This window comes from Triturus cristatus, chromosome 3_1 (genome assembly GCF_964204655.1).
Source record: "Triturus cristatus chromosome 3_1, aTriCri1.1, whole genome shotgun sequence".
Classification (NCBI taxonomy): domain Eukaryota; kingdom Metazoa; phylum Chordata; class Amphibia; order Caudata; family Salamandridae; genus Triturus; species Triturus cristatus.
Window position 1 is genome coordinate 124,286,314 of NC_140583.1, and position 22,376 is coordinate 124,308,689.

The 22,376-nt window shown below is 48.2% G+C and overlaps 1 protein-coding gene across 2 annotated transcripts in view; it reads left to right on the forward strand.

Moving 5' to 3' along the window:
- Positions 1 to 2,102: 2,102 nt before the first annotated feature.
- The window catches only part of CTTN (cortactin), a 172,076-nt gene continuing 151,802 nt past the window's right edge, over positions 2,103 to 22,376 (forward strand). For both annotated transcript variants that reach the window (XM_085643538.1, XM_085643539.1), the window contains exon 1: positions 2,103 to 2,344. The gene's annotated coding sequence lies outside the window, so the exon portion shown is untranslated. The remainder of the gene's footprint in view (positions 2,345 to 22,376) is intronic.

Here is a 22,376-nt window from a genome sequence, read left to right on the forward strand (position 1 = left end):
CTAGAGTGCTTCATCAATTTCAAAGTCGGAATGTCAAAAAAAAAATTCCACTGTCTTTAAAACTGAAATTGAGGGGTGCGTTCTGGGGTAGAGGTGGGGGAGAAAAAAAAAATACTGGGCGAGCCCAGCTAAGGCTCTAGCATGGCCCTCAGAGCCCATGCACAAGCCGAGCCCTGAAAATGTTTGCTATGTGAAACGTACAACAAACATCATGTCAAATAGGATGCAGTCACTTCGAAATTCAAAAATTGTATTTCTTTACTAATGGAAGCTTTAACATGAATCTCACAATATAGCACTGCACTGAGAAGTACTTATTAAAATGTATAGTTTTTAAATTGAGCTTACAGTCATTTCTACCCCGTCCTCACACTGGTAACAGCGCCATTAGTGAACCAAAAGGCAAGACAGTTATCATGTGGACCTTGTATTTGGCCCAGATTATTATAACGCAACATTATCCTATAAAATCAAACACAATAGGTTTTTGTATAGTTGGTTTTCTGATTCATGTACTTGAATGTGTTTTCATGCCCAAATATGAAGAAAAACGAGTTTTGGTGAAATAAAATATTTGCCCAAGCTCACACAATTTAAGTGGGGAAGCACTAATGTATCCAGGTTTTATTTTTTTACTTTGTACAAATCAGCCACTACATGGTTATCTATTTGTCTCTCCTTTTTATGTTAATGCTTTGTTTTTACCACTTTGTGCAGTTTTCTGTTGTTTTTATATAGTGTGAAGTCGCCCTGGAGAGATTGAAGCGCTTTGCATGAACACCAGTAACATTATACAAGGTCACAGTCATTTCTTATAGGCACTGGAGGGTTTGCCCAGACTCACAGGATGTTGAGCCAACGCCGAGACTCAAACCTAGCTTGTTTAGTTCCAAAGTTGGAAGATCTCACCGTAAACCATCATCCTGGGTAGATTGAGGGTGGCAGGCAGAGGGTACATGAAAGGTCGGCTCATTATAGGCTTGAAGTTCGGAAAGGACCTAAAGCTGAGCTGGAGCCAGACTTCAGGCTCAAGCCGGATCAAGCTTTCGCTGCCACTCTTCCTAGTGTTAAATGTCAAGGCTTCGGTGTGGTAACGGGGACCTGCTTAACGTTGAACTACTATTACAATCCGCTTGGACTCCTAGTGCTAAAGCCTAGTCTGCTGGAAATGACAAGAGTTGGGCTCTTGAGTACAGACATCAGCTCTTACTCTCAAATAACTCTAAATGCACTGTATGCCTGTTTGGAAGAAGATAATATGGAAATCTTGGGATTGTAGGCTACCTACAGAATTGACAAAAATTGGGGCTGCATTGGCCCACCCAAACGAACCCATGGCCCATCCAGATGAAAATTGCTAGAACTGGGCCCGGTGTGCTAGTAGGATAAGCATTGCTTCCGTTTTAGCACTGCTGCCGGTTTTGTTACAGGGGCCCGAACTGGCCCCCAGTAACAAAATCAGCCCCTGCCACTTGAAAACCAGGCCTCACCCTTCCGGCCCAGGGGGGGAAACCCCGGTGTCCACTACGGCCAGTCCGGCCCTGTACACCTTACATACAGATGAAATAACTTTGAGTATACATCTCTAAATAGGACTAAGCACTACATTATAAATGCAAATAGGAAACAATAGTGCAAACATTACATAAATCCTTTGTCGTTCCTGAAGTAAATACATCTTGCGTGAGAATGTTTTCATCAAATTTCTTGAACATATATATAATTTAAAATGGTTAAGGCACACAATGTATGTAGGACTCTAATCTTACAGCGAATGCACTTTAATAATAATGTAAAAGTGCAGCACATTAATAAAATTAGGACACCAGTACGAAGTGCACGTATATATCTCGTATTTGTGACGTGTAAGAATGAGGCCAAAATTAGGCTGCGCCAATAGTGATAGTTATTAATAACCAGCGCATAGAATTGAAGTGCGGCACTAAGTTGTATTTTCCTTTCCTTCCGAGGTGTGAGACTCCACTATGTGAAGGTGGCTGCAAGTGAACGTGGCTGCCCTCGGAGGCAGGAGACACCCCCAGTCCCTCTCCCGTCCCCGCAGCCGCGCTCTGCGGCAGGCCCGCTCCCGGCTGGGGACGTCACGGATGGGAAGTGGGGCCGGGCCGGAAGCGGCGGCTCCAGCAGGGATAAGGGAGGAGGAGGGAGCGCAGCAGCGAAGGCAGGCAGGCAGGCGCAGCGGCTTCAGGGAGTGACCGGAGCAGGCAGGCTGCAGTCAGAGCCCCAAAGGAGGGATACAGGCCGGAGACCCCTCTAACCGCGGCCGGGCCCCCTACAGCCCCCTCCCTCGGACCCGGACAGCGCTGCAGCCCAACCCAGCGGCAAGGTAGGGGGAGGGAGTGAGCATGGGGAGGGAGAGAGCGGACGCGAGGATGGAGGGGAGAAGGATTGGGGAGTGACCGCGACCTCTGGCGTGAAAGAGAGTGTAGAGCTGTGGGGTGGTTGCTGGGGAGTGCCAGGGAGCTGGGCAGTGAAATAGAGTGTAGTAGACATATTGGGAGTGTCCGTGGCATGAACGAGAGTGAAGGGATGTGGTTAGTGACCGTGTCTGTGGCATGACTGAGTGGGGAGTGGGTGGTTGCTGGGGGATGAACGTGAGCTGGACAGTGAAAGAGAGTGAAGGCGTGTGGTGGTTGTTGGGAGTGACTGTGAGCCGCGGCATGAAGGAGAGCGTGGAGATCATGCGAATTGTAGTGGGGTGAATGAATTACGTTTAAAGTACTGGCGGGTGTAGGGTCCGGGTGTTGTTGACAGTCACCTGGCAGAAGGGGGCAGAGGTGTTTAGGGGCATGGATGGAAGTGGAGAATGGAGGAGCTGAGGTATAAACATGGAAGGAAGGAAGGAAGGAAAGGGGGGGGGGGAGGTGCACAGCTGGGGTGTGAAGGTATTTGATTGGGGAGAAGGGGCGGCAGGGGCTGAGTCATTTGCGAGAGGAAGTGACTGTGAAACTTACCTGATGTGCCCTGGAGAGAGCAGGCAACGCAGGGGGGAGTGGCCGAGACACTTAACATTTTTATGGAGACAATAACCCTGAAGTGGTGTGCGAGAGCGGCAGAGGTAAATAACTGGCGGCCCTGGCATGCTGTGGTAACTGGAATTGGGAGGGGGTATTACAGAGAACCGGTAAAGTATAAGAGGTCGAGGCAGAGCATAAGTGACCGGTAAGAGGAAGATGAGTGAAGGGCTGGGGCAGTGACGGTGTTGGTGATAGTGGGTAATGAGTAAAGGAGAGGGGGTGCGGGTTAGCTGGGGACTGGAGAGGAAAAGTAGGGCTTGGAAGAGATGAATAAAAGGACAGCTTAAAGTTTGGGGTAAGAGAACCCATCAGTACAAATGACAGCAAGGAGTGGGTTGTCATAGCGCGAGACAAACAGTATGCAATAATCAATATAGTTCCAACTTGGGAGAAGCTTACAAGTACAGTGGCAGGCCTACTGATGCTTGTGGTGTAAGAGAAGCTTGCAAGTTCCATGACAGGCCACCTGATGCTTGTGATATAAGAGAAGCTTGCAAGTTCCATGACAGACCACCTGATGCTTGTGATGTAAGAGAAGCTTGCAAGTTCCATGACAGACCACCTGATGCTTGTGATGTAAGAGAAGCTTGCAAGTTCCATGACAGACCACCTGATGCTCGTGATGTAAGAGAAGCTTGCAAGTTCCATGACAAACCACCTGATGCTTGTGTTGTAAGAGAAGCTTAGTAGTTCAGTGACGGGCCTACTCGTGCTTGTGTGCATACTTCGGGTTGGATTCTTCGTCCGCGTCGTAGCGTTTGGTTGCTATACGTTTAATAAACAGGGTACCCCTGGCATGCATTGGGCTTGCCACTCTTTAAACACCCAAATCAAATTCCAGTCTGTGATCGACATTTGGACCTCTGTAGAATGTCCTGTGCAGACTACCAGACACTCTACAGCTTTACACCAGCGAATAACTGTGTCCTATACAAATACAGCAACAATCTGTCTCATTGTCTTTGTCATCCCTTGCATGTGAGGCAGTACATGGACATGAGAAGTACCTCTTGGACATGTGATGCTTTACCCAAGCTTATGATGGTGGTGGGCATGTAGGGCAGTCTCTGAGAGTACTCCATGGCCATGGTATTGGCTTTTCCTTCCCAGATAATGTTTCCTAACTATGGAGTTATTTTTGGATTGGAGTCTCGTGCCGGTATATACCTTAAGGGATGAATGAGCTCTTTATAAATGCTATAAAATAAAGATAATATTTGGGAATAAAAAAATCTATGCACTAAATAGGTTTGTGTTGCGGAGGCATTGTTTCCTTAGTACCAGGGGCACTTGCTTGCCTTTACGACGGTTATTTCGTGACCTAAGGGGCAGCATTTTATGATCTTTATTTGCAGCTTTTTGTGACTGTGTTTCCAGTCTGAGCCTGTAAGACCTGTGTCTGCTGTCTGAGCCTATAATGTCTCTGTTACCTGGTCAGTAGCTTTTCCATCTAAAGTATTCAACTGAGGGGTTTTTGCAACTCTATTTTGTAAAGTTTTGTACATAAAGTGCCAGTCCCACTGCATGACTGACAGTCTACTTGAGAGGCACATGATGGGGAAGGTGTGTTGAATGGGATTGCTCCCTCCTTGGTAAAGGGCGTGTACCCCCTCCCGGAGGGCCCACCTGCACATTTATTGTGGCCCTGGCGTGCGCTAGTCTAGCGTGGGCTGTATGACCTAGGTCTGTCCATGACCATGAGAGGTATAGGCCCTGTCACGTGACCTGGAGCGGTGCACCGAGTGTACCTCACAGCTGACATTGAACTCCCGTCCCTGTCCTGGTAGCAGGGAGGGGTGGGACTGCAGATTCTGTTCAAGGCGAGGAAATTTCTGGGCCAGGCCTGCCCATTTAAAATAGAAAGTAATAGAAGTAAAACAGCATAAAGAAAAGGCATTAATCAACAAATGTGCATGAAGGTATTTTTTTTAAAGAACTGGTATTGTGTGATTGACTAGAGCGAGATGGGGAGCTTGCCCCATAGCGTTGTAGTAGGGTCCAGGAAGGCTGACATCCAGGTGCAGAGATCTCTCAATTCAATATGGTTACACTTTGCTTGGAGTGAGTCTCGGTGCTGCCTACTGTGAGAAGTATCACTTTACTCCACGGCTGTGCCCGAAGAGCAGCCATGAACGGATATTTTGAAAGGGAATCTGCCCTGATCAGTCTTGAAGCATGAAACGGTGGATTCACAACCCCAGGCTGCAAAGTGTGTTTAAAGGTGGGATCTAAACAGCCCCATTTTGTTCCACTTCAATGTTCTTCACGGAAGGGGGTGATGGCAGAGAACTTCACGAACAGTTGTGTGATGGGGGCTGGTGTCTGCCTGATGGCCGGACTCCGAGAGGCGAGGGTTGAGCTGGGGTCTGCTCTATCTCTGCCCGCTGACAGGGGGACCAAGTGTGCAGAAAGCACTCTCCGCGAGGAAAAGACCAGTGTGAAGAACACGTGGGCAAAGCAAACTCCCCCGGAGAGCGAAGCCTGGAACGATCCTCGCCTCTCTGTGCAGTTCTAGTGTGAACTGCCCACAGAATCCACCAGCATGAGTGCAATTGTGCCCGCTGGCGCCATTGGAGGCAGCGAACTGGTGCTACTACTGCTCATACCACACAGGAGGGAGCCGCGTCTCCACCTAAGGGGGGGCCTGGTCAGCCTGGGATGCTGCAACTGCCCAAGGCCCCGCTGACGAGTCGCCCAGCGGCCCCATCTATGTAGGAGTGGGCTTGGACTCCAGCAACTATTGAAGGCGACATGTCTCTACGCCAGGTCCTGCCCTGCTGAGCACGCCCAGTGATTCTGCTGCCACGAGGGCCAAGGATGTCTGCTGTGCCCGCCTCGCCACCCCAGCTGCAAGACCCCAGAATGTGGGATTGAGACGCCTGCTGAGAAAGCAGGGTAAGGACTTGAGACTTTCTGCCCACATTGATGCCAGTGATGAGCTCTATTGATCTGAGTTGTGCGTCTCACCTCCGCTGGTAAAAGTAATCTGCAGCACCCGTGCCAATGCATGCCTCTGCCCACAGAATAGGAGGAGCTATAAGTAATGGGATTAGCAGGGTGGGAAGAGTTAAGAAAAGTGGGTGTATCACTTACTGGCGATTGTAACGGAGAAACACAACCCTGGAGCTGCTAATACGACTCCGTTGTGTAGTATTTAGTTCTGTTGTGTGATTTAGGTGAAAAGAAAGTACTTTAAAGGTAAACACTGGGCTGGACATTGAATTCAACTACACCTCCTGCTTGCCAAACCCCTGACTGCTCGTCCTCGCTACCCAGTGTGGAGCGGGTTGTACTGCGCCCTCTGTGCAGTGCCAGAGTAGGATGGACACCGGTTCAAACTACTTCAACCACCAAGGTGGAGGCCCTGTAGCCCCTGTCTGCCTGTGAGAAACGTTTTAGCCAATCTGCCGGAGAAACCATGCTACCAAAAGGGAGCGCCTGATCACCCTTTCAAAATGTGTGTACATTGATAGTTTTGGCAAGGGCGCGATCCCAGTTCCAAAGACCTGTGGGTAGCCTTAAACTCACCCAAAATGTCTTTAATGTATTGGAATGTTTCCTGGACTCCCTTTCAGGACTGCCTGCAACGCCAAAGGCCCTCGAGCCCATTGTCTATCGTAAGATGCACACACTGCCTCGTTTTATTAAACCTCTTGGGAGGTAACCTCTGGATGAGCCACCGAAAAGGGGCGGGGCTGTGAAGGGGTCACAGAAGGGACAACCTGATGCAAATGTAGGTAAGAGGACAGAGTGACGCAGGTGCATAATGACAATCCGTGCATCTAGTGTGCACGTGGAGCCCATGGGCTGGTGGCACAGATGCCCTGCTGCCCAGGAGGGGTCCTTGGAGCCTGGGAAGTTGCTGTGCCCAAGTACAGTGCGTGTGCTCGGATACAGGATCACAGTTCTGTGCAGGCTCCGCAGCAGCAGGATAAACAGTTAGTCAGGGCTGTGCCAGACTGGAGGGCACGCCTGGGGGTGAGATGGCCAGGGAGGGCACCGTTGGAGAATAGAGAAACCAGTGGCCGCTTCACAGAAACTCTGCACCTGTGCAAAGGTGTGGAGCATCTGCACCACTGCTGACGTACGTGTGTGCAGAGTGGAGCAAACCTGGAAATACAGGAGCGCGCTTAGTTTACTTCGCTTCTCAGATGTGCGGGAAGCGACCGCGAGGCAGCCTGTTGAGTTCTGCATTATTATATTGGTAGCTAAAGCCGTGCAGGTGCAATTTGCTCTTATTTGAGAGTTCTTAATGGACTAAGGTCTTAAAATCGGACAGTGGTGGAAAGATTTAGGAGCATAACAAGTGTTATGAATTTTTAGCGATGGTCTCTCAATCCATGGTCTTATTTCTCGTGTAGCTGCAAACGTTTTATGTAATGTTGACCTGGGCAATAACTGGTCCTTATAAAGTTGCATCAGCAGCAAGTAGTGTAAACGCGTTTGGCCTTTTATTTACATGAGAGCAAAGTTGAGCGTCGGAAGCAGCAGGATGGAGAGCTGGTGGGGGGTGGGGAGTATGAATGTATGCCTCGGTGGTCCGGCACTATAGAATGGGACAACTGGGGGAGGGGAACCCTCTGCAATAGTATATACAGAGCCTTGGCAGGGGTCATATACAGGCCAGGACCTGAAATAATTAATAGACTCCTCAGCACCAGGTGTTTCATGGGAGTGATATTACCTACCGTTGCCATGCAGGGTATCTGGAAGTCTCGTGCGGTGCACTGTTTATTGACTGTGCTTTTTTATTTGTGGGGGGGGGGGGGGGGGGCGGTGTCACGCGGGCACTAAAGCGGTGACTTCATATGCACATTGGGGCGAAGCTGGGTTTTGGGGTATGCAGCGTCACACTGACTGGAGCATGCTCTCGATACAAGGCGCTTGTGAGTCGATGAAGGGTGGGAGGCGCGTGTTGTGGTAAGGGCGGGGGGCTCAGGCTCTGTTTACCGGTAGCGAAGAGCCCCCAGGCCTCTGCAGGGCTCCGGATCTCACGGGGCAGTGGGTGTGTTCAGCTAAACCTGTTGCTCCTGCGGCTGGGCGTGGCTGTTCGGATCCCTCACCAGCCTGACGTGTTTGTATTTCAAGGTGCACTACCACACCAGGCAGTGCAGAGGCACGTCTGTCACTGACTCTCTGGAGGCCCCCTGGGACACGTGCTCAAACCTGTCACCTTTTCACATCTGGAATGAGTGTGACATTTCTTTTTTTGTGAGGCGTTGCATCCCCTTCGGCGTGTCTTGGTGCGGAGAGTTCCCGTGGTGGAAATGTTTGAAAATTATGCTTTTTAAACAGCACGTAAGTGAGTGAGGGTGTGCTTTAAAAAAAAAAAAAAAAAAAATTAATAACCCTCCAGACACATGCGCTCCGCCTCCCTGCGCAACACAGACCTCTGCTGAAGCTCGGAGACTCCTTCTACTTCGCCACCATGTCCTGGAACGACCCCCCCCTCCCCCCCCAGCATTCTCCTTGCAGGAATAAAACATTTTCTAGCTGTTGCGTCAATATTTTTTAATTCGAGTAAGGACGCGAAGGAAAAGACTGTTTCTCTTTCTTTACATGGAAAATACAGCAGCCAGTCAAACTTTAAACTACATAACCCATGAGCCTTCACAGCTCCATGTCTTACCAGTCACTGGAATCATGCCAGAGTATAAATGTCCATAGAACCATCGTCCTTCCTCTTTCTTTGAGGAAAAAAGCAACTTGAGTCAATAAAACCTTTCTCCAGCACAAACGTAAATCAAGGAGCCAGGAACAGCTCCACAGACCAGCAGGCAAAGAGGAATGTGCTTCACAATGAGCAGATACAGCGCAGCCGCACATCACACCACTTAGCCGCCTTGGCATCCACCGTACCTGGAAAGGAAACGGAAGCCATAATATGCCACCTCCAGGAACACCTTCACAAACACTGGGGGCAAAGAAAACCAAATCATAAAGACGTATGTATCGACCTGAAACATCAGAAGACCGTATGACAATAAACCACATCAAGGGAGAGAGAGTCCTTGCCTCCGTGGCCTTAATAGAATTGTAAATTCTTGACGTGGCAGCTGGACATTTTTATTTTTTTAATCTAGGTCAGAAAACGGAGGCTTCAGGTTATGCTAGCTTCAGGTTGAGCCTCGGCATCAGATGCAACATCTAGAATTGGCTGATGATGGAAAACTAAGTCAAGTCAGGAGACCAATCCGCTGCAGCCTATTGTCCTCCAAATGAGAACCATTGGAAAAAGCTTTAGAAGCCGTAGCCCCCCCCCCCTCACTGAATGAGACCTCAATTACAGCTGCAGACAACAACCCTCTAACCCAGCAAGCCACGGTAGCTGAAGAGACTGAGTGCGAAGGTGTCGGCATAGAAATCAAGAACTGTCCTGTACCATCGCTACGCAATTCACATGCACAGTCTTCAGATTAAACAACCCACATTTTCTGGGGATGTGGATTAGCAGGCGAAATTACACATCTGGAATTCGTTTTGGTACGTCTAGAAATTGTAAAAGACTTCCCCCTAACGAGTAAATGCTCTACCTGCCAAATCCAAGGCCCTCCCATCCGAGACCAGTCGACCGGAAATAAGATATAAAAGAAGAGTGAGTTTCACTTACAATGTTTGTGCAAAGGACCTTTGTTTCCAGGCCAATCTCTGATAAATTGTAACACAACGTCCACATCCCACACGTGGAATATTTAGGTTGTAGTTGACGATCCAACCGGATACCTCTCAATCGTTTGCATACAAGTGGACGCTCATCTACTGGTTTATCAAACAGATAGAGATGGCCTGCCGAGATAGCCGACCAGAGATTGTTCACCGTCTTTATAAGCCAGACACTGACTAGCAATATCTGATAGGAAATTCACAATCCTATGGATTCTTGATCCCTGGGGATCCACACTGCGCTCACTACACCAACAACCTACGTCCGGCAGCTTCATAGCATTTGTGCTTAGAGGGAGCCCAAGCAAACACACAGGAAGCACAACGCGTCCTATGAAACTTACAGGCACTTGCCAGTGTTGCCTGAAAGTCTCCAGGTCATGAGGGACAATAGCCCATGAGCCACCAATGGGTGTGGTATCCCCATTGCATCTGACAGATGGTCTGGGAAAGAGTAAAGATGCACCAAAGGTGCACAGGACAGAAACCAGGCAGCTGAGTCCCAAGACTGTGTTTTCCAGCAGGAGGTTAACAGAACTACCTACAGCCCCTGTCGACTCGCCTGCGCAAGTGTCCTCTGAATCATGGCGAATGGGGGAAATACACATAGCAGACCAGTCAACCAAGACTGTAGCAGGGTATCTGCGCTGATCGCTTGTGGATCTGTTCTCCAACTATCATAGAAAGGCAGCTGCGTGTTAAGATGTGAAGCACAGAGGTCGATTGTGCAAGGGCCCCAACTTGAATTTAGAAGACGAAAGATCCTGGTGTGAAGCCTCCACTCGCTGGATTCAGAGGAAATTGAGAGTTCCAGTCTGCTACCACATTGGACCTGCCTGGAATATATTTCACTGTGACAGATTTGTGATGTCGGAGGCAGTAATGCCAAATGTACTTGGCTATCTCCACCAGTAGGCAAGATCTAGTCATCCATAAGCTCCTACCACCAGGACATCTCTATCCTGGCTTTCTCTGACAGGGTTGGCTTACTCGAAAAAAGATTATTATTTTCGAAGGTGCATTGTCTTCAAATGCCGATAATGAAGGGGGACGGGATATATCACCTGAATGGAAGAAGCCAAAAGTCTTACCATGCGAGCCAAGATCCTCCGCGATATAGTCTGAGGGGCAAGTGTGTCCCTAAACTCCTTCTTGATGAAAATGTGCTTTTTTTAATAGACGAAAAAGTGGAGTCAGGATGGAGTCATCCTGAAACCCCCAAAAATCCATCAACTGAGAGGGAATCCTAATCGACTTTTCTAAGTTGATGATGATGAACCCCAGATCCTGAAGGAGCTGAGTCGTTCAAGAGAGGTGAAGAAAGACCAAGTCCTTGCCTTGTGCCATGATCAGAATGCTGTCATATATATGATCGGCCGAACCCCCTGCTCCTGGAGGTATTGGACCACTGGTCAAAGTAGCTTGGTGAAACACCAAGGAGCCAAAAACAGGCTGAATGGCATGTCCGAAAACTCGAACGTCTGATGAGACCATTGAAACTGAAGAAATCTGTGCTGTGCAGCAAATATAGGAACTGCTATGTAAGCATCCTTGAGGTCGAGCTGAACGATTCAGTCTCCCTCTTGCAAAAGATCTTGCAACAGGTGTATGCCTTTGAATTTGAAATGGCGATATACAATCCACAAATTGAATTCATTTACATTCAGAGCCAACCAGAACCCCTGATCTTTTTTAGGACCAAAAATATAGTGCTGACAAACCCATGAGGGTGTGGAGTCTGTTCTGTTATTGCTCATTTCCGCAATAGTGAAGTCACTTATTTGTCTATGTATCTGATCTTGGTTTTGGAAGAATGGAGAGGAGTTGGTCAGTTCCTTTGGAGAGGGCAGGAGGAAAACTCCAGATGATAACCCTGACCAGTCTGCAACACCCACAGATCCTGAGTAAGGAGCTTCCAATTGTGTAAGAATAACCTTATCCTTCCCCCTCCACCCTCCCTCCCAACCTTAATGCCCGAGGATGGAAAAACCTTTACCTGAATAAATGGTATAGCTGGTGTTATTTCCTCCCTTTTAATCTACTCGCTTGGCACGACTCCCCCGCAGCCTCTGTGGGTGGGATTTAAGTTGGAATGTGGAGTGCCACCTCTTCCTCTGGGTGCATTTTCTCATGAATCTTGGTAGAACCCTCAGCCTGGCGCCCAACCTCTGAAGCGCCTGTCACTGAAAAAAGTTTTCATTAGTGGCCTTTTTGTCAAAGAGGTCTGGGCTTCATCTTCAACCTGTTCATGGAGCCACTGACAGAAATTCTGAAATCATCCAGCATTCACTACCACATGTATGCAGATGATACCCAACTATACTTGAAGATCGCCTCCCCCGAGGACATTCAATCCATCAACTCAGTTCTTCATGAAACACAAAGCTGGCTGACCCGTAACCACCTGAAGCTAAATGCTCTCAAAATGGAATTCCTCCTAATCTCACCCCACAAGCAATCTCCGGTCTTGTAACAATGGTTGAATCAGCTTACTGCTCTTGACTGTAGACCTCACCTCGTGGATTCGGCATCCTCTCTGGGTATTGTGTTAGACAAAAGTTTGAGCATGCAGAAGCACATCAGTTCCCTCACCAAAAGAGCTAACCTCCAACTCGGCATCCTAAGGAAAATCAAACTCCACCTCCCTGCCCAGGATCTAAAAGTTGCAGTGCAAGCATTAGTGATCTCAAAGCTGGACTATGGTAGCGCAATGCTATGCGGCTTGCCTAGAGTGAAGATGGCTCCTCTTAGGGTTGCCCTTAATTCTGCTGCTAGGCTCATAATTGGCACTAAAAAATTCAACCATATTTCTCTGGACTTGTTGTCCCATATACAGTAAATGAGGACCTCTTTTCACGCGCAAAGTGATTGTTCTGCTCTCCCGCTGGACAGGCAATCGGGAGGCTACTCCCCGGGTGCGCAAGAGCTCAATCGCCCATTAACAGTTTGATTATTGAATAACTTGCGTATGCATTAATAATATTACATATACAACGTTGTGTATAAACTAGCAACGGGTACACTTAGCTCAGCTGCTGCAGCAGCAAAGAAAAAGGACTAAGGTTCTATGGACATTTATACTCTGGCATGATCCCTGTGATTGGTGGGGGAGAAGGAGCTGTGAGGGCTCCTGGGTTATGTAGTCTAAAGTTTGATTGGCTGCTGTATTTTTGAAGTAAAGAAAGAGAAACCTAATCCGAAGCCTCTGTTTCCTGACATAGAACTTAGAAAGGGACTCAAGACATGGCTTTTGGAATGTGCCCACCAAGAGCCCAGTGCCTGGATACCCTCGCGGGTGATGAGCCGCGCTCTAGAAGTCGGAGTTGATTGATTGCTTGATTTTGACATTTAGTACGAAAGAGTTGATATTAAAGCACGCTGGCGAGTACCATATTTGAGAACTGATATGGCTTAACGATACGGGGGTTGAGGGTGAGTGGGTTCTAACTTCGTGACTATTTGGAAACGTTGAATAATAATTAATTCTTGCCAGAATTCGATGTCACTCAATGTCTCTAGAGGGGCATGGGTAAACAATTGAGAGCCTCATCGCAATTGATCTTCTGTGTGACCTTTGTGGTAAAGCAGATTGCACAAGCACCATTTAGAAAACCACTGCTGCTGGACCTTCCTAGCCGCACTCGTATTAAAACCTCCGAAAGCTCCGCTGGCTCCCTATCCAGAAACACTGCCAGTTCAAGATCCTCACCCACGCTAACAAAGCGCTGGACCAGATGGGCCCCACCTACCTCAGTCGCTGTTTGAATTCCACCAACCAACCCAAGCCCTCCTCTCTACCTTCCTCCCTCTCGCACAGACCCAGACGATCCGCGGAAGTAGTTCTGGAGGACGCTCCTTCTCATACCTGGCAGCAAAGACCTTGAAGACCGTCCTGCTGGACATGAGAACTGCTTCATTGCTCTGTCTTCCGGAAGAAACTATTTGAGCGATTCCCATGATCGCCACCCCTACTCTGAGCCTGGATACCCTCACAAGCGATAAGTTCGCCCTTTATAAATCTGCCTACATTACACAAATGGTACTAGCACCTGAAAGTGCCATGGTGTTGACTTTACTTTGCTCCTTGCCAAGCTATCCTGGCTGAAGAGGGGTGAACACCCCAAAACCAGTCCTAGGATGTTTGATTCCGGTTCAGGGAAGACATGGCTTGGCAGTTCGGGCTGGACTGTTCCCATGAGGCACATGGTCAAGACTGATTTGCATATGGCCATGTCTGAACTGGGGTGGCGTGGTGAGCAAAATAACGATGGATTAAACCCAGATCTGTGACTGGGGTTGAATGTTTTGCCAATGTGCAACATTCCGTCCATCATCTTGTGTGTTGTGCTGTTTGCCCTATGTGGGAAGGGTATGCCCAGACGTGGGTCCTGTGCTCACTACCCCACTGGAGTCAAGCTATCCTGGCTGAAGAGGGGTGAAACCGCGAAACCGGTCCTAAGATGCTTGATTCCGGTCCAGGGAAGACAGGACTTGGCAGTTCGGGCTGGACTGTTCCCATGAGGCACAGGGTCAAGACTGATTTGCATATGGCCATGTCTGAACTGGGGTGGCGTGGTGAGCAAAATAACGATGGATTAAACCCAGATCTGTGACTGGGGGTGAATGTTTTGCCAATGTGCAACATTCCGTCCATCATCTTGTGTGTTTTGACCTTCAAGGCTGCTGACCCACAAATCTCTGGCACATGGATGTAACTTTGTTTTTAACTCCAGGATATGCCAAACTGTGAAGCATCTTGCAATGATGGACCTTACCCCATGAGCACAGAATCCAGCCTTGTAATTCTCAGTGACGACAGCCCATATATCTCTCCTGTTACTTCAAATCACTGCCACTGCAAAGAGAAAGGAAGGAAGGGTGGGAGGCATGGCCTGTTCAAAGACTGGGATCTGTCATGAGGTGGGTTCCTTGCTAACCATCTCTGTGCCACATGCAGTAAAATTATAATGCAAGCCTGTCTCCGACACGCTCTGGGAACAGGCACAAGATAAGTACTATTTATAAAGAATCTCTAACCCTCTCATCAGTGTGTGGTTAGGTGTTTCAGTGTCTGTTAAATGCATCTGTTTGACATAATCTTTAAGAGCGGGAAGAATCCCCAAATCCTACTTGTGATTAAAGGCACAAAACAAAACAGCTACTTAATCCATCTTCCGTACCAAGATATAAATGTAGAGCTCTGGTGCACAAAAACAAAGAACAAGCGGCTGCTGGCAAACCCAGGTCGAAACCGCGTGCAGATTGAGTGCCGTCAGACAACACTATGAATTACTATCCTGTATGTGAGCACTTTGGTCTCAAACCTCAAGGGAGAGATAATTGACAGCTTTATTTTTTTATTTTTTCAACACATTTTATTTGGTCATGTTGCAGTATATCGGGCAGTAGCCCCACAGTGGCACGCATGATCATTTGGACAGCCTGTTGAATTTAAAATTAAAATAAATGCAGCTGCCCGCATCTCCTGCAGTGCATCTTATAGGGAACCGTTCCAAGTGTTGCTGCCCTGCGAGATGAATGGCCGCTGTTGATCCTATAGGACTACTGTAGGGGGGGGGGGGGAGAGATCCCCACTTTTTTTTTTTTTTTTTTTGCCCCTATGGCGTAGAGGAGGGGAGAGGTAAATCCAAAGGTTAATGTGTAAGGGGTCAGTAAAGATGGTTGGGTTTTTTAGCTTTTTTTTTTTTTTTTTTCCCCCCTCACCAACTCCTCCTATCAAGGGGCCTGCAATGGCGAAGAACACTGGCTGTGAAGGTTGCTTACTACGTGGGCCTGCAGCTTGTGGATCTTGGAGCCAAAATAGGAAAGTGGGCCTGGGATGACATGACGGGGCTCCTTACTCACTCGAGGGTCCGTTGGAATCCTGAGCAGCTGTGGAGACGGGCCTTGGCCTTGCGCTGACTTGCCAGGACTAGGACGAAAAAGAAAAGAGCGGGTCCACCCAGTTTAAGTGCGTGAATCTTAATCTAACTGCACTGTTGATACTACCAGCAGGACCGCTCTAGTTTTATCAGAATGGGTGTCTGCAACTCGGTGAGGTTGCGGTTGACACTTGGATTATCTGGAAGATTGTCCAACCTGTCTATTCCATAAACCTGTGAATTATTGAGAGGATGTGGCGCAGCGGACAGAACTGCCAACTCGGGAGCTGGGGATCGAGTCTCCGCGTTCGTGCAACATCGTGTGATTCTGGACAAATCACTTAATCTCCCCGTGCCCATGGACAGCACCTGGATACTCACGGGTAATATGCCACGCTATATAAATCTACAGGCTACATTATTCTAGCCACACGTTGCTAGTGTCATTGGTTGTAGAGCATGCATAAGTTAAAACTGGTTCTCGATCCACAGAGGGCTAGCAGTGCTAAGGAGACAATTGTGCGAATGAACATAGCCCAGCTCTGGAAGTGGCAACTGCTTCTGCACTGCCAAGAGTACACAAGCCACTGGAGGGAGTAGACTGAGCGCCAAGACCCGGAACTGTGCTGCCGAACCTGGCCCAAGAACACATTGCATAAACTTGCAAAACCCAATAAATCCATCAGATGTATGCAAGATTTGATTTGCATAAATTAATAGCTTCCTGGCTGGAAGGACCCCTCCGCCCTCCTGCAGTCGGCCCGGTTCTAGAGGGTGGGCCAGGCCCACCCAAGGAATACCCTGGCCGGCCCACCCTAGGCCATTCAGAACTGAAAACCAAGTGTTTTTCATCTTAATGTTTCACAGGGGCGTCCAGCCCCGTGGACTCTCCTTTATGGTTTATTTTAGTGATTAACACCATTGATTTAGGATACTTCCGGGCCTGGGGAGAGGTGTGAAGTCGGAGTTTATTAACTGCTATGATGCACAAATGACCGGCATAGAAATCCTGAAACGTGATTTATGATTCTGAGCTTTCTGCATCGTATTTTTAAACTCCAATGCTTGCAAAGTAAAAAGTTGCCAAAGTTGTGTTTAAAACCTGAAAAGCAGTAAAGTGACTCTGTATGGCGGCAGAAACATTCCTGCTGCTGCCCATGCCCACGAGCAGGCGGCAGTCTGAAAGTTCCGCATCTTAAAGCTTTGACAGGCACCAAAGTATGCAGCTCCTTGCGTTCTGGTTATTGTGCTAAAATGTCAAACGCAGAGAGATGCCAATGACTAGAATATCAAATCGATGGGATTCTCAGTGCTCACTAGCCTTCATGGCCCACCCAAGCTTCTTTACGGCCCTCCCAAAGAAAACATTCTAGAGCCGGGCCTGTCCTGCAGCCAGGAGTGCATAGGCAGGGCTCGTATACTGGTTGTAGTTTCTGTAGCACGCCTCCCCATCTTTGGCCCAGGAGGGCGGACTCGGTGTCAGAATTTCAGGATAATCACGGTCTCCATAAACTGTTTGAATTTATTATGTGGCTTTAAGAAAACCATCTGGCCTGGGTCGGGACCGCTGATTGGACAACTCTGGCCTTCGGTTTCCTTCATGGTGTTGGCTGTTACCTCGGCTGCCCCGTCCTACATGACTCGTGCCTGCCTTTAAATCCCCAGCATGCACTGGGGCTGCATGCTGTGGCCGCCTCCACCTTGGCCAAACACAAACCCCTGACCCGCCGCAGTGCTACAAGCGGTCGTAATGAGCCTCTCTTCCCAGCCCTGCCGCCCGGGCCTGGAGCCACGAGGACGGGAGAGCTGGCAGTAATCTGTCCGGCTCCGGTCTGGCAGCGGACGTGCTGACTCACGGGAGAGCTCACATTTCAATGTGCTGTTGTCTGGAATCAACAACACGTGTGGGTGCGCCGTGTGTGCCGCCGGGACTCTACCGAGGCCTTCAACAGACTGCAGCCCAGAAGGGGTCAGCAATCCGCATCTGTGCAGCAATGGTGGCTGAGGGGCCTTCTTAGTGACGCAGCAGAAAAGGCCTCGACAGTGTGCGTGCAAATGACCTGTTCATAAGTCTGTAACAGCATGCAATGGCTTCGTGCCGTCATAGTCGCACCCCTCTTTAGTACTAACAGCGATCCCACGCGTGTGCACGTCTCGTGTTCATCCGTGTATATGTGACCTGCAGTGGGGCAGCAGTCAGCAAGTCACTAGAAGTGAAGAGACCAGACGTTCAGTGCACCGCTCCAGGCACCAGCCATCCGGCATTTAGGGGCAGAGTTGAAATAGACTTTCAAAGCTCAGGGCTGCTGCAGTTAAGAACGTTTACAGTTGCTGCATTTTCCGCATAATTATGAATTTACCAAGCTTGCCACACAATCCAACTGCTGCATAATCTTCAGATTTGAAAAAAAGTGTCTTGCCTAAACGGATTAAAAGTTACTGAAAACGCAGCAGTACCTGTTGCTAAAAGCAGCAGTACTGTTGCTGTGTAGTGGAAGTTCCTTCTCTAAAGCTTGTCTAGTCAACATTCTGTTCATTCTGTTGCGGTTTCCTTTGTTTGGGTGTTATACTGGTTCTTATGAGATGAAACCTTTGCCCAGACAATGTTATCCAGTGTAAAACTAACAAATTAATGAAGCTATACTATCGCATATTGTGCCTCATTATGCCACATAATTTGGCTTTTCTTGCCACATAATTTCCGTGGCTTCACCTAAGACGCTTCGGCTCATTGTTTGGCAGCTCGTACAAGTTTGATGCTTCACTTTGTACCAGGTGTGGTCAAACGGTATACACAAGTTGATACTATTTTGAGGATGGTTACATTATTTACATTTTTGTTGCACAAATTACAGTGCGCAAGTCCGTAGAAAGATAGTTTGTAACTAATTGGCATATGCCATTAACAATGACTTCACAGTAATATCGCGAGTCTTTTACTCTGCCTCACTTAAAATGGAACGAGCTTGTTTCGCAAAAGCGAGTTCAAATTATCGTGCAGAAATGAGAAAAGGTTTTGGTTTGTTTACATTTTGTGTATCAATGTGCATCTGAGCTCAGAAATGGCTGAAATCAATACTGTTTTTAAACTTGGTATTTGGCGAGTGGATTTTTTTTTTTTTTTTTTTTTTTGTGGGGGGCGGGGGTGGGGGTGGGGACTTAAAGTCGCTGTTCAATGTGCTGGGATAGAAACTCCTCCACATGGCCCTCAGACTGGGTGTGTTTGCCTGCTCCATGTTGCACTTCTGGCAGGTCACTGAAAAGTGACTGTAGATATTTTTTTCCTTGATGGGTATGACAATCTTGTTCATATGGTCTCCCTGTTTGTCAGTTGTGCCTCTTTTCTAGAGTAGCGACTACCTTCTTTTCACAGAGTGTGGTAGACTGACCCTTGCGGCAGCATTGATCTATAGTCCAGGGCGCCTTAAGCCCATGAGAAGGGGTTCCCTACCATCTTCCTTCTGGTAAGGTTTGTGCAGTCTCTCTTATCTGTATTACTTAGGTCTCTATCATGTCTAGCGTGTGTGATGAGAGGGTGCGTTCTCTCTGGATAAGGATTGATTTACGACCCGTGTGTCCAATGTTGCGACCCGTGTGTCCAATGTTGCGACCCGTGTGTCCAATGTTGCGACCCTGTGTCCAATGTTGCGACACGTGTGTTTACAGTTGCTCACTCTGGTGTACTAGACATTCCGGCTCCCTGTGCCCCTCCCTAGTCCTTTCAGAAGCGTTGTGGGTTGGGGGAAGGAATCTGCTCTTGTCGGTGTTTAGCTCAGACTTACCCTTTACCAGTCAGACCTCCTCTCCCATTCTGCCTTTGCCAGGACCCTCTTGCCGGAGTTCATTTGATTACATTTTTATAAAGCAGAATAATTACCCAAAGGCATCAAGGTGTGGTAGCTGAACGTCCAAAACTGAGCCGTGTCCATAGACTCACCATATTAAATAATAGGGGGAAACACTGCTTATATAGTGTACAGCCAGGTTTTAAGTGCTTTTCTAAAAGGCAACAGCCCTGTGTTTTCCATAAAGCACTGCAGAATGGAGTTCCAGAGTCTGCCTGTGGCGACCAAGATGGCCCAGCCTCCCCACTTCTTCATTCGTGTCCTAGGCATAGAGACCAAATGACGGTGTTTCGAGCAAAGGTTTCTTGCTGGAGTATACTAATGAAACAATCCCAGCAGGCTAGGGAGGTAAGGGGCCTTTGCTCACAGTAAGGTAGCTTTAAACATAAGTAATTTTCTGACAGGGAGCAAATTAATATTTCACTCATGGGATTGCACACACTGGGTCCAAGAGACTGGGGGTGAGGGCATCAGGATCTCGCCCATGCAGTGAACATTCAGGAATCATTCCCTCAGGACTTTGGGAGTGGAAGGTCACTCAGGACTTCAAAAGGAGCGGACCCCATGATTGGATCAGTCTGTCCTTCAGGGATGTTAAAAGCCTAGCTCCATTGTCCACTGTGGCTGTTTAGCATTTCACTCCTCTTCTGACAAGCGCCAAATGGCACAGTGGTGTTTGAGTAAACTGAGATCCGGGATTGCCGCTCTCCCTATCACACCCGGTAAAGTCTGGGCTTTAGAAGGTGTTCTAGTGAGCGATGCATCCATGGAAAGGAGTCTGCCAGCCGGGCGAAGGTGCCAGAAACTACTTGAATAAGGAGACCAGATCTCTAACCATTGAAAATGCAGCAGAAATCTGGTTTGAACCACAGAATGAAAATGTTTTCCCGTGTAACTAAAAGCATAAGAGATATGCAGATCGTGGTCCCTATATGCTGAAGTCGGTCACCCCGTCCTCTGCAGGATCCTGAAAAAGCTGATACAACTGCTCCAAGAGCACATAGAACTGCACCTTACTCCACAAGATACACCTCCGAACAAACCGTGTGCGATGCATGACCTGGCTTCCCCTCTCCTCTCAACCCAATGTTTACCCCGGCTCTTCCGTGCTCTCCATCAGTCCTGCATCCTCCTCTACCCAGGAGCAACTGAGAAGTGAGATGTTTATTTTTTTTTTTCTATCCAAGCCAAAACAATTGATGTCTTCAACTCCTGTTGAAGTGGACGATACGCTTGCCTGCTGCAAGGTGACCCATAGGACCAGGCGCGTCTTCAGGAGTGCTCTATTCAAGGACATTCATTTCACTCGCCACATTCACGTCTCCCCTAAAAGTAGGCCTGGGTGGCCTCCTAGTGCTGAAAGCACAAGCTCCTAGCCAGATCTTGTTATCTTCCCTTTATGAAGTGTAATTTAATTAGTGCAGGTGGCTGTCCAACCAGTAGCTGAGCAGTATATTGGCTCTGGCGCACCCCATCACTCCGCCACTTGTGACCGCCCTGGGATTATCAATCCTTCGGGTAGACTCGTTGTTGTCCTCGGGTGACCCTACAAAGTGAGATCCGGGTTACTGACGGCTGCCTCTTCTAGCATGAAGTCACTAGATTGGGATCTCTGAACCTGGTGAGTAAGCTAGTGAGGACTGGTGGAGAAAAACTGTCCTGTCAAAAAGGGGCGTCTCTAAAATTGATGGAAGGAGTAGGCGGACAATCAAATAAATCTGGAGCTTCAAACCTCCTTTCCTCCATCCCGTAAATGCTCCTTTTTAAAACTTCCAAATCCATGGGACATAAATCCCTTCTCTGATCTGTACAGACACTCCCCTCTCGCGCCCCTACCCGACAAACCCAAAGAAGCCTCTTACTTTTCTCTACCATTATTTTTTTTTATTTTTCATCCCCTTCATTGCAGAGTGTTTCTGTTGTATAATGTGCCTGTGAATTTAAAAAGTTAAGAACACTTGAATTTTTTTTTATTTTTTTTAAAAGCAGCTGTGTCTGCCTCATGCTTCAATGGCAGGGCCGTGCTTCTGGTTAGACGGGTCTTGCAGCTCCGAGAGCTGGGATTCCCGGCGCTAGTAAGTGTTCGTAAGAAGTAGGGATGCTAGGCATCGGAGTCTCCCACTTGAACTGTGACCTGTATCCGCGTGAGTCTTGCAATCGCTGACACAGCATCACGAACAAGGCACATGTGGCCGTGAAAATTAGGGTATAAAATCAACCCCATGCCTGCCTCCTGACCAGCGTGGAATATTTTAGAAATGCGCTCATTTTTGTTCCCACCCAAGCATCCTCTTTTCATTTCCAAATATAGACTGCTGTAGAATGGAGGCCCGCTTCGTTTTTACCCTTAGACTTTATACCCACTCATCAGTTTGACATTTTGTTAAAACAAGTTCCTCCCCAAATACCATTTCTTTTCCTTCATATTTAGTAATGTTTATTTTTCAGAAAAGACTTATTTTCTTAAAAAATGACACTCGCTTTTGTCTCCCATGAATTTCCATCGTATGCTGGTATCCTCCGGTGTATGGCAGTCAGTGTCACGAGAGGCTCTGTCCAATACGTTGTTGTTCATGGAATCGGCGTTTCAGTCTGTGACTATTCAAGTATGGTCTGGTTCTCCCCAGTAACCCTGATGTTCCTTCACCCCTTTCCCCATACACACTCATCTCCTCCACCACACATGCCCTTTCTGCTCCCAACTGCTCACGCCTGCTCTGACTCGCCACAGGCCGCGTTCTCTCTTCTTTCACCTACACAGAGCCCCTTCTTTCCTCCCCTATGCTCTGTCGCATGTGCATAGATGCAGCTTATAGGGGCTGTTGGAGACGGAGCCCCACCAACCATCTAGAGTAAGAGTCTGGGACTGCAAGATGCTGAATAGGTTTTTCTAGTCCATTATCCTGCATAAGGTGGGGGTTAGGCCTATGTATTCCCTCATTACAGGGACG